Genomic DNA, 15,941 nt, shown 5'->3' on the forward strand with positions numbered 1-15,941 from the left:
AAAAAAATATTGGTTCAGACTTTTCCAAGAATTAAAAATGAAGCTTAGATACTTATTAGCTGACACAGCAATGAGTCAACAAATGTTTTCTATTAGCTAGAAAAGTATGAAATACAAAGGAGAAGCATCTGGGAGGAAGAGTTTACTGACAAAAATACTACGAGAAAGCAGGGTTACTGTGCAAAATTTGTCTTATAGGATTTATACTACAGTAATCTACACTTTCTCTTTTATCTAATTAAATATATTTGATATAGAAAAATAGTGCATCTATTATTTTATATGCATAATATTGCTACATCACCCAAACTTTATATTTATACTGTACATATTCCAATGTGTATAGAGACAAAGAGCTATACTATATTATCATGTACATAGACACAATGAGCTACATTATATTCAAATGTATATAGAGACAAAGTGCTACACTATATCCCCAGGTATTTAGAGACAAAGACATACACTACATTCAAATGTATATAGAGACAAATAGCTACACAAAAGTAAACTATTTACATGTATATAAAGACAAAGAGCTACACAATATGCCAAGGGCCTAGATTTGGAGTTTGGCGTTAGCCGTGAAAACCAGCGTTAGAGGCTCCTAACGCTGGTTTTAGGCTAACTCCGGTATTTGGAGTCACTCAAAAAAGGGTCTAACGCTCACTTTTCAGACGCGACTTTTCCATACCGCAGATCCCCTTATGTAAATTGCGTATCCTATCTTTTCAATGTGATTTTTCTAACTCCGCTATTTAGAGTCGTGGCTGAAGTGAGCGTTAGAAATCTAACGACAAAACTCCAGCCGCAGGAAAAAAGTCAGTAGTTAAGAGCTTTCTGGGCTAACGCCGGTTCATAAAGCTCTTAACTACTGTACTCTAAAGTACACTAACACCCATAAACTACCTATGTACCCCTAAACCGAGGTCCCCCCACATCGCCGCCACTCGATTAAATTTTTTTAACCCCTAATCTGCCGACCGCCACATACGTTATACTTATGTACCCCTAATCTGCTGCCCCTAACACCGCCGACCCCTGTATTATATTTATTAACCCCTAATCTGCCCCCCACAACATCGCTGCCAGCTACCTACACTTATTAACCCCTAATCTGCCGACCGCAAAGCGCCGCCACCTACGTTATACTTATGTACCCCTAATCTGCTGCCCCTAACACCGCCGACCCCTATATTATATTTATTAACCCCTAATCTGCCCCCCTCAACGTCGCTTCCACCTGCCTCCACTTATTAACCCCTATTCTGCCGAGCGGACCGCACCGCTACTATAATAAAGTTATTAACCCCTAATCCGCCTCACTAACCCTATAATAAATAGTATTAACCCCTAATCTGCCCTCCCTAACATCGCCGACACCTAACTTCAATTATTAACCCCTAATCTGCCGACCGGAGCTCACCGCTATTCTAATAAATGTATTAACCCCTAAAGCTAAGTCTAACCCTAACACTAACACCCCACTAAGTTAAATATAATTTTAATCTAACGAAATTAATTAACTCTTATTAAATAAATTATTCCTATTTAAAGCTAAATACTTACCTGTAAAATAAATCCTAATATAGCTACAATATAAATTATAATTACATTGTAGCTATTTAAGGATTAATATTTATTTTACAGGCAACTTTGTAATTATTTTAACCATGTACAATAGCTATTAAATAGTTAAGAACTATTTAATAGTTACCTAGTTAAAATAATTACAAAATTACCTGTAAAATAAATCCTAACCTAAGTTACAATTAAACCTAACACTATACTATCATTAAATTAATTAAATAAAATACCTACAATTACCTACAATTAAACCTAACACTACACTATCAATACATTAATTAAATACAATATCTACAAATAACTACAATGAAATAAACTAACTAAAGTACAAAAAATAAAAAAGAACTAAGTTACAAAAAATAAAAAAATATCTACAAACATAAGAAAATATTACAACAATTTTAAACTAATTACACCTACTCTAAGCCCCCTAATAAAATAACAAAGCCCACCAAAATAAAAAATGCACTACCCTATTCTAAATTACTAAAGTTAAAAGCTCTTTTACCTTACCAGCCCTGAACAGGGCCCTTTGCGGGGCATGCCCCAAGAAGTTCAGCTCTTTTGCCTGTAAAAAAAACATACAATACCCCCCCCAACATTACAACCCACCACCCACATACCCCTAATCTAACCCAAACCCCCCTTAAATAAACCTAACACTAAGCCCCTGAAGATCATTCTACCTTGTCTTCACCATACCAGGTTCACCGATCCGTCCTGAAGAGCTCCTCCGATGTCCTGATCCAAGCCCAAGCGGGGGGCTGAAGATGTCCATGATCCGGTAGAAGTCTTCATCCAAGCGGGGCAGAAGAGGTTTTCCATCCGATTGAAGTCTTCATCCAAGCGGGGCAGAAGAGGTCTTCCATCCGATTGAAGTCTTCATCCAGGCGGCATCTTCTATCGACATCCATCTGGAGCGGAGCGGCAGCATCCTGAAGACCTCCGACGCGGAACATCCATCCTGGCCGACGACTAAACGACGAATGACGGTTCCTTTAAATGACATCATCCAAGATGGCGTCCCTCGAATTCCGATTGGCTGATAGGATTCTATCAGCCAATCGGAATTAAGGTAGGAATATTCTGATTGGCTGATGGAATCAGCCAATCAGAATCAAGTTCAATCCGATTGGCTGATCCATTGGATGTTCCGCGTCGGAGGTCTTCAAGATGCTGCCGCTCCGCTCCAGATGGATGTCGATAGAAGATGCCACCTGGATGAAGACTTCAATCGGATGGAAGACCTCTTCTGCCCCGCTTGGATGAAGACTTCAATCGGATGGAAGACTTGGATCAGGACATCGGAGGAGCTCTTCAGGACGGATCGGTGAACCTGGTATGGTGAAGACAAGGTAGGATGATCTTCAGGGGCTTAGTGTTAGGTTTATTTAAGGAGGGTTTGGGTTAGATTAGGGGTATGTGGGTGGTGGGTTGTAATGTTGGGGGGGGGGTATTGTATGTTTTTTTTACAGGCAAAAGAGCTGAACTTCTTGGGGCATGCCCCGCAAAGGGCCCTGTTCAGGGCTGGTAAGGTAAAAGAGCTTTTAACTTTAGTAATTTGGAATAGGGTAGGGCATTTTTTATTTTGGGGGGCTTTGTTATTTTATTAGGGGGCTTAGAGTAGGTGTAATTAGTTTAAAATTGTTGTAATATTTTTCTTATGTTTGTAGATATTTTTTTATTTTTTGTAACTTAGTTCTTTTTTATTTTTTGTACTTTAGTTAGTTTATTTCATTGTAGTTATTTGTAGATATTGTATTTAATTAATGTATTGATAGTGTAGTGTTAGGTTTAATTGTAGATAATTGTAGGTATTTGATTTAATTAATTTAATGATAGTATAGTGTTAGGTTTAATTGTAACTTAGGTTAGGATTTATTTTACAGGTAATGTTGTAATTATTTTAACTAGGTAACTATTAAATATTTCTTAACTATTTAATAGCTATTGTACATGGTTAAAATAAATACAAAGTTGCCTGTAAAATAAATATTAATCCTAAAATAGCTACAATGTAATTATAATTTATATTGTAGCTATATTAGGATTTATTTTACAGGTAAGTATTTAGCTTTAAATAGGAATAATTTATTTAATAAGAGTTAATTAATTTTGTTAGATTAAAATTATATTTAATTTAGGGGGGTGTTAGTGTTAGGGTTAGACTTAGCTTTAGGGGTTAATACATTTATTAGAATAGCGGTGAGCTCCAGTCGGCAGATTAGGGGTTAATACTTGAAGTTAGGTGTCGGCGATGTTAGGGAGGGCAGATTAGGGGTTAATACTATTTATTATAGGGTTAGTGAGGCGGATTAGGGGTTAATAACTTTATTATAGTAGCGCTAAGGTCCGCTCAGCAGATTAGGGGTTAATAAGTGTAGGCAGGTGGAGGCGACGTTGTGGGGGGCAGATTAAGGGTTAATAAATATAATATAGGGGTCGGCGATGTTAGGGCAGCAGATTAGGGGTACATAGGGATAATGTAAGTAGCGGCGGTTTACGGAGCGGCAGATTAGGGGTTAATAATAATATGCAGGGGTCAGCAATAGCGGGGGCGGCAGATTAGGGGTTAATAAGTGTAAGGTTAGGGGTGTTTAGACTCGGGGTACATGTTAGAGTGTTAGGTGCAGACGTAAGAAGTGTTTCCGCATAGCAAACAATGGGGCTGCGTTAGGAGCTGAATGCGGCTTTTTTGCAGGTGTTAGGTTTTTTTTCAGCTCAAACAGCCCGATTGATTTCTATGGGGGAATCGTGCACGAGCACGTTTTTGAGGCTGGCCGTTTGCTTAAGCAACTCTGGTATCGAGAGTTGAAGCTGCGTTAAAAATGCTCTACGCTCCTTTTTTGGAGCCTAACGCAGCCTTTATGTGGACTCTCAATACCAGAGTTATTTTTATGGTGCGGCCAGAAAAAAGACGGCGTTAGCTACGCGGGTCCTTACCGACAAAACTTTAAATCTAGCCGTAGGATAGGTGACAGCTATAGGCCTTGGAGCTCCAAGTACCAAAGCTATGTATTTAAACTATATTAGTGATGTTAACAAAAGGGCTCTCAGTCAGGAGACAAGGTTCTCACCTACATTCCCAGACTAACTTTTTAAAGTGGAGCCCCATCTGTGATAGTGACCAAAACAGCTGTCTACTCAAATACAACTCAGTGTGTATCAAATACTGGCCAACATGTTGTTAAATTGTGGATGTTTAGACTAGTTCTGAACATGTTATTGCTCAAAATCTCACTGCCTATCATACATATACATTGAAATAATAAATAAAAAGTACTATACTTTGTTTAGAGATGTATGCCTTCCTCCTGTACAAGGGAAAGGGGAGGAGTTAAAATGTTTGCAATTTTTTTTTAAAAAAACTAGATTGTAATATAAAATACTTAATTATGTGTAGGTCTTCTTATTTACTGTTAGCAGATTCTGAGGCATTCCTTTTGCTCCATTTATTCTTGGCCCTAATGGGAGGGGATCTCCTGGGCCACTTAATATAGAGTAGCATAATCAACACATGCATATTAAAAAGACAATGCAATGGCACAATCTCTGTATTTCAAATGCATATTACCATTTTTCTTACAGATTTCAAAGTTGCTTCCATTTTCCCTGGCCATGTTACCTGTGCTGCATCTCTGGAATTGTTTGGTAGTCTATCCCTTGTGGTAGGTCAAGCATTAAAGTGAAGGTCAATTTTGATGAATTAGTGCCCGGTTTTTAATAATCCTATTAAAAACAAGGGCACTTTAATTAATCAAAATTTGCATTTCACTTGTTTTCTTCAAAAACTTACCTTTTAATCCTGGCAGCCACTCCAGCACTTCCTCCGCCCGTCGCAAGCCGTCTTCGCAGGTCCAAAATGACGAATCCAGCTTCCTCCATTCATGGCGTTGCATCAGGCCAAGATTCCCCCCGGGGGGGGCCGGATTCGTCATGACGTCTGCAGAGGATTACTTCGGCCGTGGGAATCGCTGGAGCAGCTGCCAGAATAAAAAGGTACGTTTTTGAAGAAAAAGAGTGTCAATTTTTATGAATTAAAGTGCCCTTGTTTTTAATAGGATTATTAAAACTGGGCGCTAATTCATCAAAATTGACCTTCACTTTAAAAGAACAATAAAGTCAAAATTAAAGTAAAAATAAGCTCAACTCCATTTAGTAATAGTAAATAAAAAGAAAAAAGTAACTTATTTGAATAGTTTATGGCATCATCAGCCTCAGGTTCCTGTCAGCTGTCATACAACTTTAAATATGCAAGCTTAGTGACTGGAAAGAAGTGGACTGGAAAGGCTACCTTTAAAGGGACATAAACCCAGAAGATTCAGATAGAGCATGTGATTTTAAACAACTTCCCAATTTACATATATTATCTAATTTTCTTGTTCATTTAGCATACTTGGTTGGAAAGCATACCTAGATAGACACAAGAGCAGGAAAGCACTACTGGGAGCTAGCCGCTGATTGGTGGCTGCACATATATGCCTTTTGTCATTAGCTCACCTGATGTGTTCAGCTACCTCCCAGTAGTGCAATGCTGCTCCTTCGACAAAGTATACCAAGATAAGTAGGCAAATATGATGATAGAAGTAAATTTGAAAGTTGCTTACAATCACATGCTCTATCTGAATCATGAAAGAAACATTTTGGGCTAGATTACGAGTGGATCGCTATAGTTTACGCGAAAGTGATATAGCTTTTTGAGGGTGTTTGCACGCAAGTTAAATTCCGCCCATATTACAAGTTAAAAGTAAATGCAAAGGCGTGAGAGCAATCACGATTTACACTAGAATGATTACCGTAACTTCAGAGCTCTGGGTAACTGTTACGCAAGTCAAAAAAGAGCTACAAAACACATCAAAAATATATTTAAAAGTTTAGTTACACTCATAATAACACCCATCTAATAAAATTATTGAAAAAAAATCACTAAAAAGTTATAAGGACAAAGATATGAGATGTCAGGGCCAAAAGTGCTTTTACATAGGGATCCATAGGAACACGTATAAATATATGTATGTATATAAATATATATGTATGTATTTCTATACATATGTACAGAAATACAGAAATATGTCTCATTGCAATCCTGCGTTAGAGTTTGTGCAAGCTGGCAGATATTTTTTTATCAAAATGAGGCTCTATAAAAGTCTATGGAGGAATGTGATCTTGCAACTTCACAAAGTCTTTTTTTCTGCAGGAGAATGTTGTACTTGCGACCTGTAATATGTGTGTAACTGGGTGCGCAATGGTAAAAAGAGTTGAGCGCAGATAAAGTACTCACAGCAGCATTGATTTGCCCTCCACTCGTAATCTAGCCCTTTGGGTTTATGTATTATACTATAATATAACTATATTTATAAGTGCTCATTTTGTAATAAAATGTTGTTTGCTGTTTTCAACACAAAGGCCCCCATTTATCAAGCTGTGTATGCAGCTATGGGGGCCCATCGCTGCAGGCTTGCATGTTAGGAAGCAGTGGTCATTAGACCACATCTTCCTAACCAGTATGCCAGCTATTAGCTGGAGGACTAAATCACTGCGGGCACATTCACCCTGGGGTGATTTAACATTGCACAAACACACAAACAAATTGCTGCAAAACGATGCTTGCATTCTGCGACCTTGGACTGTCAAGTTCGCATGAACAAACGATGTCCATCCAGCAGTTGATAAATGCCGGCCAAACAGTTTCTTTCTGTTTACTTTGATTAAACACTTTTTAAATAAAGAAGCACTTTTCCATACCCCTGAAAGAAACCTGATAGAAATGTAAAGGGTTGAGAGATGTTACAGTTGGAAGAGAAAGGTACAGCAGAAGTGTTTATATGTCTTCATTTTTGTAAAGAATATGAGTGTAACTGAACTATTTTTTAATCACTGCACTGATAACATTTCAGTTCTTTTTTAAATGACTTTGACAAGTCACTTAAATAAAGAAAAAAACATAACATTTTTCATAATGACATTTTTCCCCCCATAAAACATACTGCTGACCCGTTTTACTTCAAAATTGGCTAGGGATAAGAATCTTAAAAGGATTTTTTTTAAGTAGATTATTTCTGGTGTCATGTGGACATTGTCCCAACAGATGATATCTATATAGTTTTAAACAAACAGATGTAGAAAAAAAATGTTTTCTGTTCTGTACATTTTAGTGGTTAGGAAAATTTTAATTTTGTGTATAAAATTATTCCTCTAGCTAGAAAGGTTTACAATAAATATACATAAAAAAGCCATGAAAAAAATAACTTTTGAATTTATTTGAATTTATTTTATTTTGTTTGCACGCATTGAGTGTAGTGCTCATATTACAAGTTGAAAGTAAATGCGATTGCTTGAGTGCAATTGAAATGAATGCACGTCGGGATAGAGCGTCTTCAAAGATTTGGTTAACTGTTTTGTGAAAGTCACGAAACACATAAAAAATACATTACAAAGTACAGTTACACCATCTAATAAAAATTATTAAAAAAAAAAGTTATAAGGGCTCAAAGATATTTGCTTAACTTTGTAAAACCATTGTTCCCATTTCACGGAAGCATTGTGCTTACAAGAGCGTGCTTTCATAGGCTCCAATGACACAGCATGAGAACTAGAGCAGCGAATGGATTAAGTCGTGCAGCGATGGGCAGCAAAGTATAAATATATATGTATATGCTTATATATATATTTATCTGTTAATATGTGTATATACTGTACACATACAGTATTAAAACATAAATATGTGTATATATATATAATGGGAACACACAGTCCCCATAGACCGCAAAGTAAAGGCACTTTTTAGTGCCTTTTTTTTCTAACACCCAACACCCCCCACTTTTAACCCCTCAAAACTGCTTCCCACAGTTATTATTTATAAAAAAAATGCTATATTTTTTTTTAGAATAATGTACAATACACTAAATTATGGGGTCAATTGGTGGACATTTAGAAAATTAACAAGGTTCTCTGGTTAATTTTCTGAGCACTAATTGCTACCGCAAGCTCATGGAAGCAATAACCAGACACTTATAATGGCTGGTTATTTATTGCATGCCCACAAACAGGCGAATTTGCCTGTTTGCTGGCACGCGATAAATTAGCGTTCTACTTGTAATCTAGACCTATATGTTTATATGTGTGTACATATGTATTTATGTATACTATATATATATATATATATATATATATATATATGTGTGTGTGTGTGAATTTATGTATTTACAGACATACAGTATATACACAAATAACTACATATGTACACACACACACACATATATATATATATATACAGTATGTGCATTGGAGCCCTTTGCAGTTAAGTAGTTGAAAACATGAAAAAGCAAATTTATGCTATATTCTTATTTAATAAAGTGTTATACTGTGTATTTACTGTAAATATTTCACATTTCAAGTTCATCACATAGGGGAATATGTTATATGCATTTCTAAATAGATATTTCTATATATATCTGTGTATATCTATATCTATATATAATAATCTGTATAAATATAGGTATGTATAGATATATATGATACCAAAATACCAGATATATGTAGAAATATGTATTTATGAATAAATAGAACATATTCTGCTATGTGAAGTACAATGGAATGTAAAATACTCATCTTTTCATGTCAGGTTAGTACACTTGAGAAAATGCGATCGGGTTTGCATGCAAGTAGTGGGCTCCATTGACTTCTATGGGGAAATACTTTAAAACAATTGTGATATCCTAACTTCCGATTTTAGCACTTGTGTTTGCAGGCGAGAGAAAACTTTTTATTTTTAATACGAGCGCTACCCGACGTATGCAAAAAGTTTACTTCTAGCAGAGATAGCGTGTGAGCAAGGGCGTTAAATACCGATCCACTTATAGGGGCTGATTTATGGAGCTTGATGCCCCTTGTCTAAAGACCGCTGCTCTATAACTTGTCTGCCTGCTCTGAGGCCACGGACAGAAATCAACCCGATCGAATATGATCGGGTTGATTGACATCCCCTGCTAGCGGCCAATTGGCCGTGAATCTGCAGGGGGTGGCATTGCACCAGCAGTTCACAAGAACTGCTGGTGCAATGATAATTGCCGACAGTGTATGCTGTCGGCATTTACCGATGTGCAGCGGACATGATACGCTACATCGTATTATGTCTGCTCGCACATTAATAAATATACCCCATAATCTGGCTCATAGTAAGCCTAGGAAACTAAAGAAATGAATTACGCACTCTTACAAATTAAAGCATCTTATTTTTGCATTATAATTTAACTTTTAATAAAATCAAACTTAAAATAGGAATTATACTTTAATAGTAAAGGAAACTAAAAATGCAAAAAATCTATTGTGTTTTATGAAATGTAGCAGTGTGCTACAAGATTATAGTTGTTATAAAAGTATTATAAAGGACTCTATGAATTTGTATAATGTTTGCATGTGTAGATACTTATACTCTATAGTTTCCATAATCCATACATAACCAAACTCACACATTTTTTTTTAAAGTTGCCTCAGATATTAAATATCAAAAAGCAGAAACCACTATTTCAATATCAAAAATGAGATGAAAGATTGCAAGCCAGGAATTGTGCATTTACATAAAATCTGTGTACACTGAGCCATTTTGTAACATTGGTAAGAGGCAAAGCACGTCCAAGATAATTCCTGAAAATGCCATTAGTGATCTGTTTAAGAAGCAGCAGAATACCAAGGTCAAATGTAGGTAAAAGTAACGAGAATTCATAGGACAGAGCTAATGTTATATTAACCACACATAGCAATCTTAATTGCAACGTGAAATAAGTAGCCTGATGTCCTGCACAATAGACTCTGTGGGGCCAATTTATCAACAGTCGGACGGAAATGATCCGCTATAGCGGATCATGTCCGCTCGACATCGCTGAATGCCGACAGCATACGCTGTCGGCATTTAACATTGAACAAGCAGTTCTGGTAAACTGCTTATGCAATGCCGCTCCCTACAGATTTGCGGACAATCGGCCGCAAGCAGGGGATGTCAATCAACCCGATCGTATCCAATCAGGTTGATTGCTGTCTGCAGCCTCAGAGGAGGCGTATGAGTTACGGAGCAGCGGTCTTAAGAGCGCTGCTTCTTAACTGCTGTTTCTGGCGAGCCCCTGTCTACGGCAGCTGTGTGTAGAAAGTTTTTTCTACTGCAATTCAGGTATCTATCAAATACTGTTCTGCATGACTCAAATTATTATACAGATAAATACATTATCATTGGGGCATATATTGGCAATAGGTATTATTTGTATACTGTAGCCTTTCTGTTTAGCTTACATTTAGGACCATATCGTGTTGTCTTTATTTAGGCATAGAATAGATTTGGGAATTATTCTTCTATGAAAAGTTTGCATGATTCTCTTCATTGGAGAGCATTGAGCTTTCTGAACATTAATATTTTTTGCTATTGTTTCCTGGAGACAGTAAGTCTTTTATATGTTACTTATTAAAGAAAAACTGCATAGCCTAAAATGTATACAAATGTCCAAGTAAATTATTACTCTCACCAAACAAAGTTGCCAACTGTTAGAGGTCTTTAAAGGGACATGAAACCCAAATTTTTTCTTTCATGATTTAGAAAGAACATGTCATTTTAAACAACTTTCTAATTTACTTCTATTATCTAATTTGCTTCATTTTCTTGATAACCTTTGCTGAAAAGCATATCTAGATAGGCTCAGTAGCTGCTGATTGGTAGCTGCACTTAGGTGCCTCGTGTAATTGGCTCACCCATGTTCATTGCTATTTCTTCAACACAGGATATCTAAAGACTGAAGCAAATTAGATAATAGAAGTAAATTGGAATGTTGTTTAAAATTGTATTCTCTATCTGAATCATGAAATAAATATTTTGGGTTTAGTATCCCTTTAATTAATAATGTGTAATTTATTACTTTGAAACTTTTTGGGGAGATACAAAACTGGGGTTTTGGAAAGCACAACCTGTAATAATATATATATTCTACTATAAAGATCCCATCCCTGAAATTCCAGTGTGATTCAATGTAAATGTTTTGACACACATATTTTTCTCACCTCCAGTGCCGCCCGGCTCCTAAGTGATTTATTCTGTATTCTATATTTAATAATATATATATTATTTAATAATACAAATTTAAAAAAAAAATGATGTGTAAAACATAGTAATGTAAAATATGCTTAATGTGATTTGTGTTTTGCGCTGTAGATCTAATGTGGTGACCGGTTAGCACACATGAGGAATTGCTAATCTAAAAGCAGATTTCTGGAATGTTACATATAAAATAATAAAATATTAAATATTAAAAAATATTAATAGTAATTATTAAAAAAATGGAAATGTTGATCTGGAATAGTTAATGTCTTCTGCAATATTTGAAGAAATGCACATTTTGTGGGTTTTTAAACCCTGTAAGGAGAGCCAGATCACAATTTTTAGGTAAATAAAGCAAGCCGTATGCATTGTAATTACCACATGTATAAATGTAAGGTATATGGTGTGACTGATTTTGTCTTTGTTTTGTGCAACAGGCCTCACACATGATCTATGCATTGCAGGAGTGCTAAAAATATAGTATGCACCAGTATTGTACCATGCCGCCAGCAAACACCACTAACTACACCATAGCCATACCCCCAGCCAACATCACTAATGACACCAAAGCCATACCCCTAGCCTACACCACTAATGACACCATAGCCATACCCCCAGCCTACACCACTAATGACACCATAGCCATACCCTCAAGCAACACCACGCATGACAACATAGCCATACCCCCAGCCTATACCACTCCTATACCACTCATGACACCAAAGCCATACCCCCAGCCGACACCACTCATGACACCATAGCCATACCCCCAGCCAACACCACTTATTATGCCATACCCCATTCTACACCACTCATGAAACTAATAGCCATACCCCCAGCCATACGCCATAGCCATACCTTTAGCCAATACCAATTATAAAACCATAGCCATACCCCCAACCAGCTACACTCATAACACCATAGCCATACTCCCAGGCAGCACCACTAATGACACCATAGCCATACACCCAGCGAACACCACTAATGACACCATAGTCATACCCCTAGCCTTTACCACTCATGACACCAAAGCCATACCCCCAGCCAACATCACTCATGACACCATAGACATACCCCCAGCCAACACCACTTATTACACCATACCCCCATTCTATACTACTCATGAAACTAATAGCCATACCCCCAGCCATACACTATAGCCATACCTTCAGACAACATCACTTATGAGACATAGCCATACCCCCAGACTACACTACTCATGACACCATAGCCATACCCCCAGCCAACACCACTCATGACACCATAGCCATACCCTCAGCCAACACGACTCATGATACCATAGCCATACCCCCAGCCTATACCACTCATGATACTATCTATAGCCATACCCCCAGTCTACACCACTTATGACACCATAGCCATACCCCCAGTCTGCACCACTCATGAAACTAATAGCCATACCACCAGCCTACACCACTCATGACATTATAGTCATACCCCCAGCCTACACCACTCATGACACTATAGCCATAGTCTACACAACTCAAGACACAATTTCTGCAAACAGATACCATGTCCTAGCTCTGACCATGAAACACCTGTCATTTTGCACATGTGCCTGCTTACATCCTAGAAAATGTATTGTTTAGCATGGTGCATAAATTATTAGCTTTTACACATGCTCATGCCATAAGCTTGCCTATTTTCTTATTGGACTATTTCATCAAAATGTATATATGTATATAATACAATAAAATAACTTTTAAATTATTCTGAAAAAAAGGGAAAAGCAAAATATAATAATAATAATTTTATCTCAGACTCAGCAACTAAACGTTCATGATTCAGATAGAGCATGCAATCTTAAAGAACTTTCCAATTTACTTCTATTATAATTGTATTGTTTCTTTGGTCTCCTTTGTTGAAGAGTAAACCAAGGTAGGCTTAGAAGCAGCAATACTGGGGGCTTGCTGCTGATAAATTGCTGCACATATGTCTCTTGTAATAGGCTCCTAAGCCTATCTATGTTTACTCTTCAACAAAGGATGCCTAGAGAACTAAGGTAATTTGATAACAGAAGTAAAACTGGAATATTTGTTAGATTTAATTCTCTATCTAAATCATAACAGTTTAATCTAACTGTCCCTTTCAGTCTCAGTCTTCTATATGTTAATATATTTTTTATAGTCTGTCAGTGACAATAACTATAGAGTAATTGATCCACACAGAAATTTAAAAAAGAGGCCATTTTAACAAGTTTTCCAAAACATTTAATTTTAAATAACTTAAATGTCTGATGACTACAATACAATGTTACTGTACAATGAAAGCAGCAATGAAGGAAAGATTCAATAAATATAATAAATACTATGCATTGTAAAATATTTAACCAAGGTTGCATGATAGTTATGAACACGTGGATGCATAAAGTCTATTAGTGCCCTGCTCTGAATACCGGTACACATGGAAACCGAGCACAATAGTAAAGTGTATTTGTTCAATTAGCCATAAAGTAGTAAAGTAGACAGCACAATTCACATTCAATTTTTATTGATCTGATTTGACATAATAAGTGGTCTTGGTTACAAATTGTTTTATAAAAAAAAAATTAAGAGGACAGTCCAGTCATTGATTTGTCCAATAAAAGGGCATTCTAAAAAGTACTTTAGCTTTTGTTTTTGGGAATTAGATGATTTTATTATTGCACTATTGAAATAGATAAATAAAGATAAATAGAAATGCTTCATAGTACAATGTATATACAGAATCCAGGATTTATAATTTTTTTTGGAATAGTAGACAACAACCAGGCTCTTCACAAATATATCTAAACAGAAAATATCCCAAATGACAGACAGATCTTTTAGTTAACTATTTCTCCGACCAATTAGTCTTTTCTACCGGGTGCCATGTAGGTGGACAGTCACCTGCTCTGCTTCCTTACTGTACAAAGTGCTACCTAACTTGCTCATTGTCAGCCTTTCTTATTTGCAAACCACAACTCATATCTCAAAAAAGAGAAGGAAACAGAGGCGCTAATGAGTTCACAAGCAATCCAATATACAGTAAGAATGTCCCAAAAGTAACACAATTGGCGACTTACAGATCTTTCCCTTCCTCCAAATGAAACCATGAATGAACGTTCCTATAAAACAACGAGAAGGCATCTCATTCTGTAATCTGTATGGAAGAAATTATGATGTGCAACAAGACACATACTCACAAAGAGAGTAGCCCTCTCATCACCATGTACTAGCACAGTGCTTTCCAAACTGTGTGTCGTGACACATTAGTGTGTCGGCAGCAGTGTGTAGGTGTGTCCCAGCTTCAGCACAATTTTTTTTTATTTAAAAATGTTTATTTATTTTTCTGGTTTCAGACTTTCCACCTGCCTGCTACGCATATCACATGGTTGACTGATGATTGATACCTAGTGGTTCACAGATCATCTTAACCTATTGGCACAGCTCAGTGGGAACTGAAACTATTCCCATTGGCAGCTTTGGCAGCACATTGGCTCATGACTGCACGTGTAGTCTCCTCAATCGGCTTGTGACTGCATGTGTAGTCAGTGAGTGGGACAGCAGTGTGTTTGCAGCATGGGCAGTAGTCAGTGCAACTCATAGAGCTCTGAGGGTGGCAGCTTAAATGCTGAGCTGAAGTCAGAAGTCAAAGTGTTTTTTTTTGCAGCTAGCTCCCAGTAGTGCAGTGCTGCTCCGGCTCTTGATATATGGATAGGAAGTGGAAGCTTAAAAATGCTTGATGATAAAATGCGAGTGTCTTTATCTAATAGTCCACCAAATATTCAGAAACTGTGTTCATTCCATCAACCTCATACACCCCATTAAAATAGTAAGTAGCTATTGGTGGTATTAATTCTTGCACATAATTACATACTGTTACTTGTAAATACATTCTGTTATTATATAATTTATGTATGTGTCCGTATCTCTTAAAACAAGTTAGTTTAACCTCCTGTTTACTAGTACAGCTGAATTACTGTGTCGCGAAATGATGTAGGTTTAAAAAGTGTCACCAACATGAAAAGTTTGGAAAGCTCTGTACTAGCAGAAAAGGGCTGGACTGTTGGAAGTGGGCCAGCTCACTGAACTTCCAATATCAGGAACAAGCAAGCTTGTTACTTTGGTTTTAGAATAGGGGTTTTGTCTATGCAAAAGAGCTGTGATTATTTCAACTATGCAACTGAAACAGGGCAATTTTTAGAGTAGGTTTTAGTTTTAGTATAGTTTCTTTAGGGGGGGGGGGGGGTTAAGGAGACTTTAATTTTATGATAGGGCTTTAACTGGTAGTG

This window comes from Bombina bombina, chromosome 3 (assembly GCF_027579735.1).
Source record: "Bombina bombina isolate aBomBom1 chromosome 3, aBomBom1.pri, whole genome shotgun sequence".
Taxonomy (NCBI): domain Eukaryota; kingdom Metazoa; phylum Chordata; class Amphibia; order Anura; family Bombinatoridae; genus Bombina; species Bombina bombina.